General features: G+C 34.4%; 1 protein-coding gene across 1 annotated transcript in view; it reads left to right on the top strand.

Moving 5' to 3' along the window:
* Positions 1 to 2,509: 2,509 nt before the first annotated feature.
* LOC122532707 (TWiK family of potassium channels protein 7-like) overlaps positions 2,510 to 5,224 on the top strand; it is a 5,275-nt gene continuing 2,560 nt past the window's right edge. The window contains exons 1-2 of the mRNA XM_043661724.1: positions 2,510 to 3,136; positions 3,457 to 3,712. The gene's annotated coding sequence lies outside the window, so the exon portion shown is untranslated. The remainder of the gene's footprint in view (positions 3,137 to 3,456; positions 3,713 to 5,224) is intronic.

Below are 5,224 nucleotides of genomic sequence, written 5' to 3'. Positions count from 1 at the left end.
TTACATGTTTATATAGTGTTAGTGCGTTGAGTCGATGATTGGGTCCTTTCTTCGTTAGTTATGCAAATGAAAATTTGAATTTATTGAAAAAAATTTAAACCATAGGCTTTACATTTTTAGCCCATAGGTTTGGTTGTTACATGTTTATATAGTGTTAGTGGGTTGGGTCNGGGTCCTTTTTTCGTTAGTTGTGCAAATGAAAATTTGAATTTATTGAAAAAAATTTAAACCATAGGCTTTACATTTTTAGCTCACAGGTTTGGTTATTACATGTTTATATAGTATTAGTGGGTTGGGTCGTTGATTGGGTCCTTTTTGCGTTAGTTGTGCAAATGAAAATTTGAAAGTCGATTCACGGGCATAGAAATGCTAGCGTCGCGTAGCGGTGAAACAGCGGAACTAAAATCTATCGTTGTCCTTGTCGCGCAATGGTGCGCTCTTTGTCTGTCACGCCGAATAAGTCTGTCCTTGTTGCACACTAGTGCGCTCCTTGTCTACGAATGCTGCTGCCATCTAGGCTCTTCAATTTTCGACTGGAACTAAAAAGAGAAAATGGAAAAATCCGATAGATGGCGTTATCTCTCCCTGTAGCGACTGTTATCTCTTCAAAATTGATATCAGCGCCATCTAAACATTAAAACAATCGTTCTGCCGTGAAGTACGTTTCCTGTAAACCGACATCGCCAACTGCATATAAACTCCTAACATAAGAATATTTATAAATTGTTATTTTATTTTTATTATTACTATGGAAATATTATTACCATGTTTACTTATTTATAGAGATATGTATATAGACCCCATTTTATAATTTGTTATTCATTCCTTAATTAACATTCGCAGAAAACAGTTGTCTATTTGTGCTGTAAACTTTATATATTATTGTTATTTAAATATCATTTATTATAATTTATATTAAAAGTTACTAAAGTTACAGAATTCTTCTCATTTATATTTGTAGTATTGTGACGTTAATTTAATTATCATCATAATTACTACCTGTAGAGATTATGATGATAATTTAATTAACATCATAATACTACAAATTTAAATAATAATAACTCCGTATATAATTTTGATAGTTTATATAAAAATATTATAATTGTAACAAATATATAATAACTAAAATATTTAATAACAAATAACGTTAATGTTAAATAACAAATGTAAAGTAACGAAAGTTAGACAACGATAATGACGAATTTATACTACGGTTACAACATATATAGATGTCTGTAAAAATTTTCATAGTGATAATTAAGTTACTATCAATTTTTAAATATTCTATTATTTATATTAAATACACATCTCGTCGGAATGATTTAATTAATATAGATGGCATTGATCTAAATTCCTCAAAGTAGAGGTTGCTACAACCCTCCAGGTAGGCAGAGCCGCTAGATGGCAGCACCTCGGTCTCTCATAGATAAAGAGAGCAACAACGTGCAACAAGGACAGACTTTTGCAGCGTGACAGACAAGGAGCGCACTATTGAGCGACAAGGACAGACTTATATAGCGTGACAGACAAAGAGCGCACTAGTGAGCGACAAGGACAGACTTATGCAGCGTGACAGACAAGGAGCGCACTATTGAGCGACAAGGACAGACTGATGCAGCGTGACAGACAAGGAGCGCACTATTGAGCGACAAGGACAGACTGATGCAGCGTGACAGACAAGGAGCGCACTAGTGAGCGACAAGGACAGACTTATGCAGCGTGACAGACAAGGAGCGCACTATTGAGCGACAAGGACAGCGATAGATTTTAGTTCCGCCGTTTCACCGCTACGCGACGCTAGCGTTTCAAGGCCCATAAATCGATGAAATTTTTATTTGCAAAAAGAACTAACTAAGGGGATTAATTTGCAAAGTTTTTCAACTTTTTCTCCGAAATTAGACCCTCGACCATCCTCCTGTATTTCGTTTGACGCAGGAAACGCTCGAATAGAGATTTCATTTCGAAATATCATTTCAGACGGATCGAAGCACTCTTGCTCGAATCACGTTTATCATTTAAATAGGATGGATTATATCTTACGATATTTATGATGAGATATTTCACGTCAAACGTAATGAAAAGCGTAGACGAAAATTTTGAATGTGAATCTTTGCTTAATCGATTAATTATTAATAATTACTCTGTTGTAAAGGAACGGTATAATAGGCTTACAACGATTGCACGATGTTATGTCATCTATAAAATAGCCTCTTTTACCGATCTTGATGCTTGATCTTTTGTTCCGATCTTTTATTAATGTTTCTAGTTTCTAGTTTTCCTCTGAGAATAGTTTTTAAAGTTATTACAAGTATATGTAACAGAGAGTGGGGTCTTTGACACGGAGAATCCCATTAAAATTGCGAACTCAACGCACTTTATGTTTAGCTTTAGGCGAGTTTAAATCAAGTTTAGTTTCAAACTTCGTCGATCCAGAACGACGAGTTTTAACTTATTTTGAATAAAACTTAATAACTTATTTTAAATAAAATTTTTACCAAATTTTTACTTTTAATATAATAATAGCTTATTTTTAATAATGTACCACCAATGACACGATCACGTTAACGTTTTATAGTTGGACAATGAATTCCTAATTAAAAACAGGTGAAAAACGAAAAATGGGACCATTTTGCGAAACTGAAGACTTTAAAACTTATTTAAAAATCTAGAATTACAACGACTTTCAATCGCACAGTGCGTAATCGATGCCCGTGTATCTCATGTCAATTAATGAAAGACACGAGTTCTTCGCGATGAATCCGTACGTGACTAAAATAACAACGAGGAGGAATAAAATTACTGCTTGTTCGATCGATCGAATTCTCAACTCGTTTAGAATTTGTTCTACCAATCTGAAAATCTAGACCGCTGATATTCCTTCGTGACGAAAGAGAGTACGTTATCTCGATCTCGTGATACACAGTGGGTGGGACCTTTCATAACGCTTCGCCTCGAAACGAAATTTCGACGATGGCATAGGTAGGATAAATTTGGAACGACCATCTCGAAACGAAACGTGCCTGTGTGTTCCACGTTAGTTCCGCAGTTAGTTTCGCTCCTCCAACGTCGCGACGAGAGCGGAACTCGTATATTTCAACACGTGTCGTTAAAATAAAAGAGAGAGAGAGAGAGAAAGGTGGAACAATTACTCTCTGTCAACGATACTTGGCTGGTTCTTCTTTCGGCGCGCGAAAATTTACTCAAGCTCGTCACATTCGTACGATCTGTCGACGGGGGGGAAAAAATTACAATTAAAACCACTTGCGCTTGGGCAACTGATTGCGGACCGTAACGAGTGACCGAACCAAATATACGATAATTCGTTGCTTTCCGCGACGATTTTTAATTTTACAATCGAAACGCTAAATTTCGAACGTTCGTAGAAACTTGTATCTTTTTAAACAAAAAGGAAAAAAAAATTGTCTCATATATATATATATATATATATACTTATAGTTCGTGAGCAGAGGATTTTAATTTTACAATCGAAACACTAAATTTCGAACGTTCGTACAAACTCATACTTCTCTGAATGAAAATGGGAAATACTATTTGTTAAAATATTGCAAAGAATATTACAGCTTCGTGCATTTTTTTTGTGTTTGTCGTACCTCTGCATTCCATTAACCATGTTGCGCTGGGACAACTGATTGCGGACCATAACGAGTGACCGAGCCGTACACGATAATTCGTCGCTTTCTTTTCGAACTCGGTACGACATCACTGGATAGAAATTACTGAGCAGTATTAAATTTGTTATTTGTTTCACTTAAGTATTAAATATTAAAACTTTAATATCAAGATATTAATTTATTATTATTAATTTAATATTAAAATATTAACTAAGATATTAATTTAATATTAAAATATTGACTAAAATATTAATTTAATACTAAAATATTAATTTAATATTAATATTAAAATTAATACTAAAATATTAGCTAAAACATTAATTTAATATTAAAATATTAACCAAAATATTAATTTGATAGTAAAATATTAACCAAAATATTAATTTAATATTAAAATATTAACTTAAATATTGAAATATTAAAATTAAGAGGAAACATTGCAATTTTGGAACAAAAAATTCTCGACGTGTCTGGCACGCCATTCCACGTTCGAGGAGAGAGAGAGAGAGAGAGAGAGAGAGAGAGAGTTTTATTTCTTTATTTATGTAAATTAAGAAAATTTCGCAACACAATTTCGCGAGATCGGCGCTTTTCGCGCGAAACGTGATTTCGTATTTTCGCAATCGAGTTTAGCATTTACAAAACGTTGAGCGCCCGCCCCCCCGGTGTAAAATGGTTTTTTCCTCCCATCTCTGTCCAAATCGGACGATGCGATCGGGAAACGAGATTTTTCTAAAATTGACGCTTTCAGTGTGAAATTGTAACTTTGCTGTTATCTGTTTTTTTCTCTCTCTCTCTCTTTTTTTGCATTTTACGAACAACTTAATTTAATAATTCTGTAACGCGAACGATCAGTGATTTTTGAAATTATTATCAGAGACGCATGTATCGATCGTCCCCAGTAAAGTGAAAAATTGTAGAAAGAAATTAATTCCACGGTTCGTAACGCGATCCTCCCGACTCCGAAATGTACACGTGTTTGCTTGCTCGTCTCTGAGAAATTTCTACGGTTCGGTTATGCGTTTACTTTAGCTGTTAAAATAATCAATGTACACACTCCAAGCTATCCGAAACGCTAGCTCCTCTTCGACGGAATGTAATACAATTGGAAGATTGATGACGGAGGAATTTGATGAATTTGATTTTATTCTTTATCGTTGTCGTAGATTACGTAAACGAACACTTTTGCTTTAAGAAACAATTTGGCGAAACCAATTCGAAACAACCAAACCAACGTTCGAAAGAAATTAATTTCGAACTAATCACGATTAAAATCGTAAATCACAAGCTCGAAACTTAAATCATAAATCACAAATCAAAGCCTCAGATGTTCAAATTACCCAAATAACAATAAAACTTCGACTTAATCGTGTTCCTTCTGCTCAAAGAGAAATGCAACGAGAGAACCTAACCCAAACCCTTTGCGCTGGCAACTGGTTTGCGGACCGTAACGAGTGACCCGGCCGTATACAATAATTCGTCGCTTTTTCGAGGATTTTAATTTTACAATCGAAACACTAAATTTCGAACGTTCGTAGAAACTTGTATCTTTCTAAATAAAAATAAAAAAATTGTCTCATATATATACTTAT

Source organism: Frieseomelitta varia, unplaced genomic scaffold, assembly GCF_011392965.1.
Source record: "Frieseomelitta varia isolate USP_RPSP 00005682 unplaced genomic scaffold, Fvar_1.2 scaffold_464, whole genome shotgun sequence".
NCBI lineage: Eukaryota > Metazoa > Arthropoda > Insecta > Hymenoptera > Apidae > Frieseomelitta > Frieseomelitta varia.
The sequence above is the reverse complement of the archived record's forward strand: the minus strand, read 5'-3'. Positions and strand labels throughout refer to the sequence as shown.